The sequence below is a fragment of the Pseudorca crassidens genome, chromosome 19 (assembly GCF_039906515.1).
Source record: "Pseudorca crassidens isolate mPseCra1 chromosome 19, mPseCra1.hap1, whole genome shotgun sequence".
In the NCBI taxonomy this organism is placed as follows: domain Eukaryota; kingdom Metazoa; phylum Chordata; class Mammalia; order Artiodactyla; family Delphinidae; genus Pseudorca; species Pseudorca crassidens.
The window spans coordinates 3,653,651-3,668,836 of record NC_090314.1 but is presented as its reverse complement, the minus strand read 5'-3'; the positions used below and the strand labels follow the sequence as shown (position 1 = coordinate 3,668,836).

Genomic DNA, 15,186 nt, shown 5'->3' with positions numbered 1-15,186 from the left:
GTCTGAAGACAGGAAATAAGTGCTCGGGGGCCCAGCAGCAGGAGGTCTTGCAGAGAGGATGCTCTGAACAGTAGGACTCCAGGTACCAGTCCTCTGCCCCCTGCCATCCCCACCGCCCCCCCTCCTGCCCCATCCCTACCGCCCCTCCTCCTGCCCTCTCTGAGTGTCCTTTCTCTCCATGCTGAGCTTCCTTCTGGGGAATTACAATCTGCTGGGCTTTAATTACTGGTCCCCGTGGCCCGCCATCTCTCTCCCTAGCCAAGATGTCATAATCCCTCTGGCTGGGGGCTGGGTTCAGTTGCAGGCCCCGCAGGCCCCTGCCTCGCCCTGGAGTGGCGCCCCAGGTCTGAGTTCTGTCCAGTCCACGTGCCACCAATTACAATCAGAGGAGGCGGGCGTTCTCAGGGAGCAAACTCAGGCCCTGAAGGGTCACGCTGGCCCCACCGGGTCCTCCCACTTCTCCCTCATCAGCCCCAGTGCACCCACCTCCAAGCCGCAGCTCCAGCCACGCTCCCCGCCCAGAGCACCCTTCTTTTCCCACTGCCTTCACAGCAGTCATGGCCCAGACTCCATTCAGCCTCCACCCCTGCCTCTACCTCTCCTGCTCCCACCGTCTGACCTCCAGAGCCCTGCAGGTTCTCTCCCACCTCCAGGCTTGCTGTAAGGTGTGCCCGTGCCCTTCTTCCTCTGGGAGGCCCACCCTGACTCCCCTGGGACAGGGACAGGGTGCTGTCGGCAAACATCTGAAGGAAATGAGCCTGACCTATGACCCCGGTGCCCATCAGATGCCCGCCCCGCCCGGCTGTGCACACAGGGGGACTGGGCAGGCTGGCGCTCAGGTGGGTCCCGGCAGCCCCGGGTGTGCCCTCTGCTCCCACAGCCTCACCTCCAAGACGGCGAACAGGGCTGGGGACAGTGCAGACATGCATGAGGTTGGTAGACTGAGGTTCAAGGCTGGACACAGAGGGTGGTTACAGTGACCCCTGAGGAACAGCCACTTAGCCAGGAGGCTGCAAACTGCGGCCTGGGTCTCAATCTGGCCACAGGCGAGTTGCCGGATTAGGCGACAACGTACCCTAACCAGAAGATGTCACGTAAACACCTGAGTACCAGTTCCTAAGAAGGCGGGTAACGGCACCTGGGCCACATCCCCAAATGCCACCCAGCAGAGCTGAGCTGCTGCCCCCCACGAGGACCACGCGGCCCCCCTACCCTCGGTAGATATGCCTGCTGGCCCTGCGGGTCCTGCAGGTTGGAGGGCCCTGCGCTGTGCAGACACGAGCTCATCCCGGGTCACTCCTGGGCCACACGCCTTTGTGTAAGCAGGATACTGTGGGAGGAGAGACGAGGCCTCTCCGGCCCTGGGAAAGGCAAGAAGGCCGATACTACGTGGGTCAAGGTGCTCCTGGAAGGTGGCACCCTGCAGGCCCGGGCGGGCAGGGTCTCTGCCTGCTTCAGTGCGAAGGGCTTTTCGTGGGAGAAGCCAACATCTGCCTGTCTCTCTGCCAGCGCTGCGCTTGGGAATGGACAGAGGACCTTTCTGGTCCCATCGACACCTCTAGTTCCTCATGACACCATTTCTGGCCCCAGAACCCTCCCCTGGGTCAAGCTCCCCCTAGGAACGTGGGATCTGGTCCAGCAGGTACATCCCCTCCCTTTTTCCAGACACTCTACCTTTGATAATGTAGTTTCAGGTGGGCCCAGCGAACTCCTTAGTCCCCTGGAGGCTCCTACTGAGACGACAGCCACCTCAACCCCAGAATGTCCCCCGGAAGCACCGAAGGAGTAACAGCGCATCTCCCTCCCAGAAGCCAGCAAACCCAGGGCCCCTGCCGTGGCAACGCACGGTGCTCTGGTTGGACAGACGCGCAGGCAAACGCTTAACGAGCTTCTGTGCGTCCGGATGCAACGGGCCCTTGAACAAACTTGACCTGGTTTTCCTTACCTTCCCGACAGTCCAGTCAGGAAAAAGCTGTGCTCCCCACAGCACAAAGGGGCAACTGAGGCTGGAGGAAGCATGAAAGGCCCATGCTCGTGGCCGGTGCTGAGTGCGTGCAGTGCAAGGGGCAGGGCAGTGGGCCACCTTCTGGACAGTCGGGTCCCCACAAATGGGAGGTGAACCGGTTCGCCCGAGCGCCTCCCAGTTACAGACCGCGACAACACCTGATTCTGGGATGCAGGCTGAGGGTCTCCTGGCTTCTTGTTATTACGGCTACTTGTTCCATGACTGCAGGGCTTACAGGGCTGACTGGGGGCCAGACAACCAGGCCAGGCAGAGTGTGACCTGGCCCAGACTTCTCCAGAAAGGTCTTGGTGGCAATGGACCCAGGAGTGCAGTTCCTCGGTGGCCAGCGGTTCCTGGCCAGGCCCTGCCCAGGCTGGTGAACACAACACGATTGAGACCGGAGCTGCTCCGGGCTGGCGAGCCATCTGCTCCCCACGTGAGCGGGCACCATAGCCCTACACCCCATGCAGCTCGGACCTCAGAGCTGAACAAGCTCAGAAGTGCTGTGAGCGTGACAAGGCTTGCCCTTGCGCACCCCAGCTTCCCAGGGGTCCTGCAGAGGGAGGACCCCTCATCGTGGGAGTCTGGGCCTCGGGATCAGAGGACGGGGTCCCCAACCTCTGACTCCGTGACCTCAAGCATGCCAATTCTCTATAAAACTGGAACCACAAACGCTGACTCGCAGGATGTGTGCAAACAGGCCCAGTGCCCTGCATATGAGTGGGCATCTATGGGGCCTGGTGGCTGCCACCCCGACACCCAGGCACATACCCAAGCACAAAGACACAGCACAGAAATGCCCAAATGCCCACACTCGAGGGAGGGTGGCTCTTAACCTCGACCTCCTGGATGGAGCTGTTTGTACCTCAGAGAACATACCTGGGAGTGGGGCACCTTCAAAACTCAAAGGAGAGGCTCAAATCTACCGTGGACACGTACCCCCAACACCTCGCCACCTGCCCCCACCTCCAGGTCCGCTCCACTCTGGGGGCCGGGTCTCGAGCTGGCCCTGCCCTGCAGTGGAACCCCGCCCCATCCTACATCTCTGGCCGCAGCCCCGTCCTCTCTCCGGCTGGGGGATGTGAGCAGAAATGGCTCAATCAGGATATAATCGTTTTTAATTAACGTGCAGATCATTTCACAGGCTGATCTCCTTGGAGACCAGAGGGAAGACGGTCTTTTAAGATTTTCTTTTGCCTCCCCCCACCTCCCCCTCCCAGTCGAAGGCCGCCCCCCTTCACCCCCCAGCCGCAACCTTGAAAGCAGCACAAAAGCCTGGTGCCTAGATCCCTCTTGGGGCCATTAGAAGGAAAGTGTGTGCTGCACACAGATAAACACGCACGTGCCCAAGCTCCAGGGCGCGCTCTCCCCCTGGAAATGCGCGAATGGGATCAGAGACCCACAGACACGGTACACGTGGGGACACACACAGATTCACACACACACACACACACACACACACACACAGGTATGCATGCACGCACACGTGCCCAAGAATGTACAAACGGCCCGAGGCACACAGACATGGGCACACACACCCAGGCTGGCAGGCACGCCGACCCCCAAGAACACACAAACAGGATCAGACACACAGACATATGCACATGCAAGCACACGAGAAGGCGTCCAAGCCCAGAGACACCACAGAAAGGCCCAAATACCCACACTCGTGGGAGGGCTGCGCACAGGGGGGATAGAAGGCCCCTGTCCTGCAGTGCCTCGCCCCCGCATGCACCCCGGCCCTGACCTCGGACCTGAGGGGGCCCCACAGGGACCCACGAACAGAGAAGCCACCGCCCAGGTCTTGCCTCCCTGCCACCCACCTGGTCTGGGTCCTCCTGATCTCCAGAGCCCCCTGAACAGCTGTCCCACTCTGCCCTGAGCGAGCCCACCCCAAGGTCCAGCCTTTCCGGGCCATGCAGGTCTGGCCAGCCCCCGCCCGCACTGGGAGCCTTGCCCCCAGCCGCTCCTTTGGGTGCCCAATGAGGCTGGGGGCCGGGGGCTTCCTCTCTCCTTTTTTCACTTTAAACAGGTCCTTTCCTTCCCCATTTTCTGCCTCTACCCCCCTTCTAATCCCTTTTTCTCCGTGTGCCTTTGCTCCCAGCCTTCCCTCCCTGCCTCCTCCTTCTTCCCCTCCCTCTTTCCCCTTCCTCCCCAGGGGCCTCCTAGGGTCAAGCTGAGCCAGAGGGAGTGGGTGAGATGTCGCTGGTCCTTCCCCACTGCCCCGCAGTGGCCGTCTGTGCCAATACCCACTCCCAGCCACTGAAAAGACCCCGAGCTAGGTCTCCAGATAGGTAAACGGAGGCCTGGGGGAAGGGGCATGACCCCTGGGGTCCCCTGACATCTGCAGTCCCACCGTCTCTCTGCACTTGCTTTGGGTCCTCGGCTTTTCCTCCTGGAAAATGGGATGGCAAGGAGGAAGGGGGAGCCGTGTGGAGGGGCCACAGGGAATCCACGGCGGGCCAGTGGCAGGCCGGTCCCTTGGGTGGCCCCAGGTGCCGTGGACATCATGGCCACAGCCAGTGTGCATGACACACACGGTCTGGGCAGCCTGTCTGGTGCTCCAGCCGCCAACATGATAGGCCAGCCAGGTGCCTCTCCTCTCTTGTGGTCTCAGTGCCCCCATCTGTGAAATGGCCAAGGTCAGCCTAGAAGACCCCTAGGGACTCTCCCCAGATGCGGAAACCAAAAGGCAGGTCAGTAGCCCATTCGTGGCCACTACAAGGCCCAGCGGCTGCTGTGTGACCTTGGAATTCACTTCCCCTCTCTGGGCTCACACTTCCTCCTGTGTCAAAGGAAGGAGGTCAGACAGGCGATTCATTGCCAAGGCTCTTTCGGCTCTGAGAGAAGGTTCTAGATAGTGGGGAGGAAGGAGAAGAGTGTTCCACTTATCAGGGAAAAAACGAGGAGCCCGTTTCTCCCGCTGCAGGTGGGAGCAGTGTCATTTTGAGGAAATCATTTTAAACGTCAAAAAAAGCTCTCCACACAAATAAATCCACTACCTCATTCATCGGGGCATCCAGAACGTGGAACAAAAGGGGAATATTAAGTGAACGGTGGCACATCCATCCAATTGGAAAAGCCTGAAGACGTTAGCTGCGCTGTTTATGAAGAGCTGGTTACAAAACAGGAAAAGGCTCCCGTTAGCGCCAACGAAGTGCAGGATATACGTCTGAACATAAAGAATGCCGACAAGTCTCTAAAAAACAAACCAACTGCCGAGTCAAGAAGACCGTGGAGAAAGACCACAAAATACTAACATTGTCACAGCCCACCGAGGCTTTCTGTAACCTTTTTTATTTTTCTCTACTTTTCACATTTTTCTATTAACCATATTTTAAAATATATACACTGAAAATATCGTTTAAAAAAAAAACAAGGACTGAACGTCTCCAATTGAGAAACTTTCCCCTACCGTTCATTTATTCATTCATTCATGACTGATGCATTCACCCCTGTGTCCATCGGCCAAAGCCCACGGCTCATCATGGCCAGGATGGGCTCTCACTTACAGGAAAGGGAAACCAGTGGGGGAGGGAAGACGCGCCCCCCTACCCCGCCCCTACCCCAGGATCTACACCAGGGGCCTGTGCTGTATCTGGCCCTCGGGTGAGCAGAAATCGATCCTGCCAGGTCCTGCTTTCCTGCAGCCTCGGCAGGCCTGCCCTCAGCTGCCAGGGCCTCACAGTCTAGCCTATGGGTCAGAAACCCACGCTTAACGGCGGGGAATGGGGACCGGGGGAACGCGTCCACCCCACGTCCACGGCAACAGCCCCAAGGCAGTAGGCATAACCCCTTTTCCCTTGAGGCCACACAGCTGCTATCTGGCTGCGGGCACCTTCTCTGGGCTCAGATTCCCACCTCCCCAGGGTCCCTGAGTAAAGCACCACCCCACCAGGCGGGAGCACAGCACGTCAAAGGTCCACACTGCGGCCTGCCAGGTTGGGGCTGACAGGTTTCCCGGGAGGGTTAACTCTTCCCACACCTGGACGGAGCCACAGAACAGCTGCCCTCCTCCCGCAGGAACGCCTTCTTAAGTAGAAGGATTTCCTTCCCCTGACCGGGTTTGCTGGGCCCAACCCTCGGGAGAAAAAGGGGAGAGCCCCCCTTAGCGCCCTGCGCCGCTGCCTGGAACCCAACGAAGGCAGATTTCCACGGACTCTCCTTCACCCCCGCTCCCATTCCAACTAGCCCCGACCCCTTTCACCCCTCCCCTCCGCCCCCAAGGAGCAAAGGAATCCGAGCGCTTAGCTGACCCTGCGGCCGCCACTTTGAGTCGAGCCCCCCTTCAGGACTGCGGTCCCCAGAAATTCTCCGGGCCAGCGCTCCCTTCGCGGGAAAAGAGAAGTTCCCACCCCTCTTCTCCCCTCCCCCAGCCCCTAGGGGAGGGGCGAGGGTCCGGATCTCCGGGTCAAGGAGCAGCGTCTGCTGTGGATCGCAGGAGACACACACTCCGACACACACACACACACACACACACACACACACACACACACACACACACACACACACACACACACACACACACACATCCCCCCCCCGAGATCACCTCTGAAGCCCGCATTGTACAGGAGGGGAGGAGGCTGGTGGTGGGGGGCCTCGACGTGCCTGGAGTCACCAGCCAATCACCAAGCCCAAGAGAGGCTGGAACCCACGACCCGGGCCCCGAACCCAAGCCTCGGGCCTCCACTGCGCACCCCACCCCGCCCGACCCATCCGACGTCAACATCTCTAACCCAAACAAGCCCCTCCCCCTAAGGAGTCCCCCTCCCCCTTTCCCTGGCCAGGGTCAGCAGCCCCCGGAGAGACCGAGCTTCGACCCCCCCCACCTCCCCCCGTAACCGCACAGGCGCGAGGTTTCATTGTCAACCTGGCCACTGGGGCGCGCGCGAGGCGGCGGTGCAGGGCAGGGGAGCTATCGCGGCCAGTGGGGAGGGGTCTCCAGGGGAAGTGTTTAGAGCAGCTCCTCTCGCTCTGTCCAGATCCGGAAGCCGCCGGGGGAGAAGGAAGGCGGGGGCGGGGGAGTGCGCGACCTCCGCGCTCGCGGGCTGCAAGGAGGGGCCGCGGCAGCCGGAGGAAGCGCCCGAGGCGTCGGGGGCGCCGAGTCCCCCGGGAGGCTGCGCTCTCGGGAAGTTTCCCACCAGTGGCCCGGAGCAGGACTGGGAGCGCAGACACCCCTCCCCGCCTGACCAGCTCCCGGGCGCAGATTGCGAACTTGAGCAAACTCCTTCCTTCCCCGCGTCCCTCCCCTCCCGTCCGCGGCCACCGGCCCCGCCATCTCAGACCCCAGCCTTAGGCCAGTGGCGCTGTCGCCAAGACCCCTCACCTATGTATGGTGGAGAAAAGGGGAGGGAGGAATCCCCAGCACAACCAAACTGCGGTCAAAAAAAAGAAAAAAGAAATTCCTTCTGAGCCCGATTTCCTCAACCGGTGTGGAAAACCCCAAACAGGCAGATCTGCAACTCTAGCCAAGATCGCGGCGCGGCGGGAGGGGTGCCGGGGGCGGGAGGCGACCCCCGCCGGCAGCCCCGAGAGCCCTCGCGCCCGGATCGGCCCCCCGAAGACACAAAGCTCCGCCGCCAACAATACCTGCGGGTTCCTCCTGGGTCTCCCGGGCGCCAGCGCTGCGCGTCTCGCCGCCTCCCTTCCCCGCGCCGCCTCTCCTCCTCCTCAGCTCGCGCGCGCTCTCCCTTCGTCTCTTCCAGAACGCGGCGGCCGGATGAGATCCTTGGGAGAAAAAAATGTGAGCGCTCGCACGGTTCCTTTCTCTCCGCCCGCCGCTCGCGGCGGCCCGGGGCTCGCTCCTTTCTCCCTCGCGCTCCCGCGCGCGCCGCGCCTCTAGCGCCCCGCGTTTCCTTCTCAGCAGACCCTACGAGCGCCCTCAGTAGCCATTATTCACGGGCCACCGGGGGCAGGAGGTAGAGACAGCCCAGTGGCCGCATCCACTCGGCGAGCGCGATGCGGGCACGGGGCGCGCGCGGGGAGGGGCGCGCGATGAGGGGGCTTGGCTGCGCGCAGCCCGCGCCCCAGACGCGGGGGAGGGGAGGAGGCGGAGGGGGCAGGGAAGGAGGCGGCGGGGGAGGAGCGGGAGCTGGTGAAGCGAGCGGGAGGAGGGGGCGCCGGGGAGACGCTCCCGCGGCTCTCACCGCAGGGGCTCGGGGTCAACGGCTAGGAGGCTCCGAGGCGATTAGAGACCGGGCGGGGGGGTGGGGGTGGGGGGGTAAGTGTCTTCGTGCGCGCGCGCGCGCGCACGAAGACATGGAAGGGGAGGGAGAGAGGGAGGGAACGCTTTAATATTTTCCCAGTGACTTACGAGCCCGTGGATGAGCTCCTGCCTGCGCGCTTGGGCCCGTGTGTGTATCAGTGTGGCTGTGTATTTCTGGTCTGTCTTCCGTGTGAATATCACGGGGCTTGGGGGCCTGCGGCGAGCTTGCGAATGTGCTTCTGGGTCTCGGGGGCACGGAGTGATGCGGTGCCTGCGTGGGGTTGTTTGTGTGCGATTGTTTATCGACGGTTGCGGGACTGCGCCTGTGTGGGCCGTGTCTGCGTGAGGTTGTGTGTTTATGGGCTTGTGTCTGCGTGGGCTCGAGTGTGTCTCAGGGGTGTCGTGTCTCCGTGGGGGCTTGTTTGCGTGGGGCTGCGGTTGTAGGGACCGTGCACGGCTGGGGTGCGCCCGCAGGCGGCCTTGTGTGGGGCTGGCGGGGCAGTGTTCTGCGTGCAGGGCCGAGGCCTGGCTTGTGAGGGGGTGGGGGGGGTCCGCGTGGCGTCGGGGACCGCACCGCCGCAGAAGAGGCGCTTGAGGCACGAACAGGCCGCGCTGGGGTCGGGGCGAAGCGAGACGAGTGGTGGCGGAAAAGAGAAGGCGGAGACCCGGGGGCCCGCATCCCGCCCCCACCCCACACCCCCGTCCGCACCAGAGACGCAGCTTGGAGATCCTGGCCCTGGCCAGCCCCGCGGTCCTAGAGGCACCGGGTTTGGAGGACCCTACCGGCCCGGGAAGACGCCTACGGGCTGGGGGTTAGCGGGGACCCAAGCCGGGAGCAGCCCAGAAGCGCGCGGCGAGGGCTGCCCGCAGAGGCGGGTCGCGGTCCGGAGACGGCGGAGGACCAGGCCCAGACAAAGAAGAGCGGGGCCGGGGCCTCGAGGCGGGACCGTACCTCCGGTTCCCCCGCGGCCGAGGGGCGGCCCCTCCTCGCTCCAGTCCCGGGGCCGCCGCCGCAGCGGCCCCAGAGCCCCAGGGACGCGGAACTACGCGCCCCGGGCGGGGCCAAGGTGGGGGGCGGGGGTGAGCATAGCAGGCGGGCGCCGCGCCCCGGGGCCGTGATTGAGCGCTCGGCAGCCCGCCCCTCGCCCGGCAGCGCACCGCCCACGCAGCCATTCATTCATTCATCCATCCTCTCTCCATCCACCCACCTTCTATCCATACACGTGTCCGGCCTATCGTCCGTCCGCCCGATTATCGCGCCAGGGATCACCCTGACGCGTCAGAGCTGGCTCTCTCCACTTTCTCCTGCTCGCCAATCTGTCCGTGCCATTCTCCTCGGCCGCCACCTTGCCTGGCAGGAGGGAGGAGTGCACCCCACGCCCTGTCACACTCGGGCTTTGCTTTTCAGTGATTCAGGGGACCCCTGTCCCCGCCTACTAACCCCCCCCACTAACGGATTCATACATCCTACACCCACCCCTGCCTTCTCCCCGCCCTCCCCGAGACCTGGTGAGGGCAGTAGCCAGCAGCTCATCACACCACTGCTGGAGGGCCTCCTCAGCGCGGCCTTCTCTGGGCTGGGGATGGGGGCACTCGAGGGGGGGCTTATGAAGGATTGCTCTGCCCCCAGGTCCTGGTGGCACAGGGGCCATGTGGACCCCAGTGACCACAACAGTCACTCCCAAACCTGCCATTTGTAGGGTGTCAACTGGGGATGAAAAAACCAGGTTCCTGGGCTCTACCCCAGACCTCATCAACCCAAGTGCCCAAAGCCTCTTCATAGGCTGTTCCCTCTGCCTGGGAATCAGCATCTCACAGCCAGGCTTGGGAACCACTGGCCTGGAACATCTTACAGCCTGCCCAGTCCTGAGTGCAGCCGCCCGGCGCAAAGAGCAGCCCTTTTTGCTCCCAGAAATGGACCCTCTAGGCTGACCCCAGACTCACCTGGGAAGGACGCACCGAAAAAAGAGATGCCGACTGCAGGCACCGGATCCCACCAGCTGGCCCTGAGCACCTCTCCCTGCTCTGGGCTCTAGCCCCACCCCCCACCTCTAACATGCAGACTGCTTAAGCTCCATCTTCAATTATCTGGCCTGGGAACCAGGCTCACTCAGTCCTGAGGCCGCTCAGCGAGCCAGGAGAGGCCCACCGTGTGCACCATGAGACAAAAGAGTCCCAATCCCTGCTGGGACCCCCGCCCCAGCCTTAGTGCCACCTGACCCACAGCCTCAGACTGTCCCTGTCACATTCTGACGCAGCCACCTCCTCCAGCCACCCACGGGCTACGCGGCAGGTGGGAGAATGAGGTTGGTAGTGGATGCCCCCTTCCCCTGGGGGGCAGGCACAGGGTCCCTCCCCTTCCTGGTTTCAGAGTGATCAGAAGAAAAAGTCCTCACAGTGGCTGAAGCTCCCACACAATCAGCGCCCCCTGCCCCTCACCACTGTCTCCCTGCGGTTCCTTGAATTCACCAGGCACGTTCTCACCTCAGGGCCTTTGCACTTGCTGGTCCTTCCGCCTGGAATGCTCCTCCCCACCTTCTACTGTACCACACAGTTCACTGACATATGTATTTTGTAGGAATTTTTGTCTGTCTGCTCGCTGGTGTATCCTCCGTGCCTGGAATGGTGCTTGGCACACATTCAGTAAGTATTTGGTGACTGAGCCTGACCCAGCCCAGGGCTTTCTCTTTGAACACAGGGCCCCTCTGGAGAACAATGGGAGGGGAGAGAAAACAGCGGGGCAAGGACAGATGGTATGACTCATCCAAGGTCACTCTAGGGCCCTTCATGGATTCTGGATTCCCAGCACGAGTCCTGAGAGTCTGGAGGAATGAGATGGTGAACCATGGCTCATCCCAAAGGAGGACAAGGGCGCGTGGCTGAGGGTCCAGATTCACACTCGCCAAAAAGGACAGAGACCCCCTACCTGGCCAGGGTCCTCCCACCAGTGTTGTCATGGAAGGTGGTGAGGACAGCCCCTCATGGAAGGGATCTGCCAATCTCTGAGAGAAGCCAGGCTCAGAGCCATCAGAGGACTCGTCGAGGACACACAGCAGGACAAGCTGATCCCCACCTGACTTAAGTCTCCAGAGCGCGCACTCAGTGTGCACTTAGCAAAGGAATGAATGAAGTGACAGTGCCAAGATTCAGACTTAGGTCTGCACAGCCCCCTCGCCTGTCCCATCAGACCCTACTAGCAGGATTCACGGGACTGTGGCAGCCGTGCCCAGCACACGGCGGGTCTTCTGTCCACGCTGAGGGGAGGCTGCAGGCTGGCTAGCTCCCTGCTCCGGCCAGGGTTCTAAGTCCACGGCTCACCACGTGAGTCCTGCTCCAGGCTCGGCGGGGACAGAGGATGCCCTCGCGTGGCTGGCAGGAGAGTCCCGTGGGCCAGGGTGGGGTGTTCACGGTCTCAAAGGGCCGCTGCTTCCTGGGGAGGCGTGGCTGTCAGAGAGCCAGGGCTTGGACTGGCGGCCCTTCACTCTCCCAGCACTGTCTGCAAAGCCGCCTTCCTGCAAAGCCTGTGTCCAAATGCTGTTCAGGGTGAAATAATAAACAGGGACCCCAGGCAGGCAATGCGGTCAGCAGGGCTGCCAGATGTTGGGCTCACTGACAGGCCATCAGGGAAGGGGTGAGCCAGGCACCATCCTGGTGGGCACGAGAGGCAGAGAAAAGGGACGTGCGCTCCAGACACCAGGCCAGGCGGGTGCTACCGAGACCCAGAAGTCTCGTTCCAGCTCAGCCCTGCTCTGGTGACCCCCAGGCCTCCTGGCCTCAGGGCGGCTGCAGCTCGCCGAGGAGAGGATGCAGCACCAGGTATCTGGCCTGCAGGGGCGCAGGCCTGGGGTCAGAGGTGCACCAGCAGTTTCAAGTTTCCATCTTTCCCTCATCTCGGCCACCCTCCCCATTTCGGAGACAGGGTCCCTGAGGTCCAGATGGCTGACTGGCCCACCATCACCCAACTGCTTGGCCCATATTTACTGAGCACCTACTATGTTCCAGGACTGTTCTGCACGTGAGGATTCAGAGCAAGGAACAAGACAAAGCTCCCCTTCGTCCTCATCAGGACACTGTCAAGAAACTGCATGAGTGAGCGAGTTCCGTGGTCTGTGACATTTAGGGGAGGTGTGCTGTGACAAATAAATGAAGCTGGGGAGTGGGCTGGGAGCCCGGGGCGGGGATGCTGTCTTCCTGTCACTGTCCAGGGAACCGGCACTTGAAACAGGTGAGAACAGACCTGAAACATGAAGGCGGTGAGGCAGGCAGCTACCGGGGGCAGAGCTGTGCAGACAGAGGGGACGGCGAGGGCGGAGGAGGCCCAGAGGCTGGAGTGGAGGTGCGATGGGGCACGTGGGAGGGAACAGGGACAGAGAAGGGACAGGAGCCACCCACAGGCCCTTGTGCACGTCTGTGAGGCCTGCAGCTCTCGCGGGGCACGAGATGAGGTGTCCCTGCAGCGCTCTGAGCCAAGGAGGCCAGGGACCTCCACGGGTCCTCACAGGGGTGAGGCCAGGGCAGGAACAGGGAGCCCAGGGAGGTGGCCTGGCCAGTACGGGGACCAGGGAGAGCCGAGAGGGCGTCCAGTTCTGGGTTTGTTTTGGAGGCGGGGCTGACGGGATTAGCCGCTGCGGGCAGCCAGGTGGGCACGTGGGGCGGGCTCCCCCAGCGGGAGGGCAGTCCTCCTGCGCCTGTCACAGGTCTGTGACCTTCACGTCCACTCTGTCAGCTCAGATGCCTCCACTGTTAGCAGATGTGCCAGGAGCCGTGCCCGCCTGGGTCAGCTCTGGTGACCTGACAAGTTGAGTCCACTCCGAGCCTCAGTTTCCCCTTTTTACACACTTGTGGGTCCAGGTCAGCAGCCGAGGCCCACGTACCTCCCTCCCTGCGGCTCCTGTCCACCTCACAGACCAGCAGGCAGGCCTGCCCCACGGATCGCTCCTTGGCCCAACGTTTCTGGAGTGCCCACCAGGTGCCAGGTGTTGTCAGGGAGCCGGGGAGACAGCAGAGGACAAGGCAGACCCGCACCCTGCCCTCACGGGCCAACGTGGACAGCAAACAGCTCCCGCCCACCTCCTTTTTCTCCCCAAACCCTCTCACGCCCAGCACTTCCTGAGAGCTGGGCCACAATGTGGACTCAGGGCAAAGAACCTGATGTTTTTGCTGGGGGCAGGGGCGGGGAATCAGGAGTATAAATGCCCAAGTTCCCTTAAGTTTGGGGCACATTTTCAGTTTGTTCATCTCCCCCGCATCCCAGGGGCCAGCAGGAGAGGTTGCAGGAAGGTGTGGGGTCTCCTCGTTTAGGAGCAGGGCTGCGTGGCACCCACCTCTCCTGCCCGGGGCTGGCCTGTGGCCCTGGGGCTGGCTGCACTGGGGTCCACTCACAGTGCCTGCTGAACGTCAGGCCAAGACCAGTCCTTCTTCCCTGTGCCTTTGGTCTGTAAGACCTTTGATCTCTGCCATCTGTCTGTCCATCCTTCCTTTCTAGACTGGTGGGAGGCCACCAGATGAGGTCATATAACTCATACTCAGATAGGGCACACCCACCTTCTAGGGGACCCTCTTCCCTGGGTGTGGGACCTGGCCTGGAGGTCCCAAACTTTCTCTCTCTCACACACTCACCCTGCCAGTAGCCTCTGCAGCCTCCCTCTGCTGGGGGATCCAGGCCAGTGCAGCCCCATCACCCTGCCCCCGCCATCACCTCCCTCTCAGCGTCCCAGCGCACCTGAAGATGCTGGATTCTGTCCCTGAGCTTGGAGACTGCAAGGCCCCGGATTCGGAGAGCGGATCAGTGGGGGGAAAAGAAGAGGGAAGGAAGACAGATGGACAGACGGGAAGTGCAGATGAAGGCCAGGGGGGAAGGAAGGAGGTGAGAGATGGGAGCAGAACGGAGGAAAGAAGGGAGCCTGGAGGAGAGGGTGGGCAGGGGTCTCCCGGTGCCTCTCCCGCTCTGCGTTCTCTGGAAAGCTCCTGGGACCGGAGGGCACACCTCGGTTCCTGGCTATGACCAAGGCCACCCACTCCCAGCACTTCTGGCCTGGCTGCGATCCTGACTTGGCCCTGGGAGCAGCTCCTGGCAGCCACATGCCTGCTTGGTGCCCAGCAGGGCCCACCAAGGGGCTGGGGGCCACAATGGGGCTGAGGCCTAACCAGTCCACTGCACCAATGCGGATGAACCCCTGGCCCCAGCCACAGACTGACCCTTGATCCCAGTCAGTGCGCCAGCATCCTGACCCGACCCCAGCCACAGACAGACCCCCGCCCTCTGCCGGGGCTGGACTTCTGACCCCAGCCATAGTCTCTAGCCACAGGCTGACCTCTGACCCCGGCCCCAGCCTCAACCCTGATGCTGGCAGAGGCCTACTGTGGTGACCATCCTGTGGACATGTTCCTCTGGGGACCACGTAGGAAGAAGGGAGAAGGCCCAGTTCAGGGCCACTCACCCCCCAGGGAAGAAGCACCAGCAAGCCCGCAGTGGCCACAGAGGCCTCAGGCCTGCGGTGACTGGGGAGGCTGGACGCACACACGCAGCCAGGCCCCAGGGCACAGCACACAGACGTGTGCACACGCAGACTGTCTGTGCCCCCTGCCCCCGGCCCCTTCTCGCTGGGCCACACAGCCCCTCCGGCCCAGGCCCAGGGGCTCCCCAGGCATCAGACAATGGGAGCGACAACAGACAGCCCTCCACTTCCTCACGGCCCCTCCGTGGGCCCCGTGGCTTCCTCTGCCCGCCTGGGAGGGAGCCCAGCAAGAGGGCGAGCGTTGCTCCCTTCCCCAAACTCCCCCCACTTCACACAGCAGATCAAGGCGGTCAGGACGTGCACACACACACTCCCCTGATTAGACACACACGTACTCATATGCAGGCGAGGAGATGCACACAGGGCGTGTATGCACGTGCAAGGGGCACAGGGTGAGGACACGCAGAGACTCCTCTGTGACAGCGCCACACACACACACACACACCTGCCTCCCCGAC

General features: G+C 62.4%; 1 protein-coding gene across 7 annotated transcripts in view; it reads right to left on the bottom strand.

Annotated features, from left to right (window-relative positions):
- Positions 1-15,186, bottom strand: part of RAI1 (retinoic acid induced 1) — a 105,844-nt gene that overhangs the window by 62,574 nt on the left and 28,084 nt on the right. For 3 of the 7 annotated variants that reach the window (XM_067717497.1, XM_067717494.1, XM_067717503.1), the window contains exon 2: positions 7,595-7,732. The exons of 1 other annotated variant lie outside the window; for it this stretch is intronic. The gene's annotated coding sequence lies outside the window, so the exon portion shown is untranslated. Of the gene's footprint in view, positions 1-7,594; positions 7,733-9,162; positions 9,212-9,418; positions 9,647-15,186 lie in introns of those variants that run through there. 3 more of the 7 variants (XM_067717496.1, XM_067717495.1, XM_067717498.1) reach the window with 3 other exon arrangements.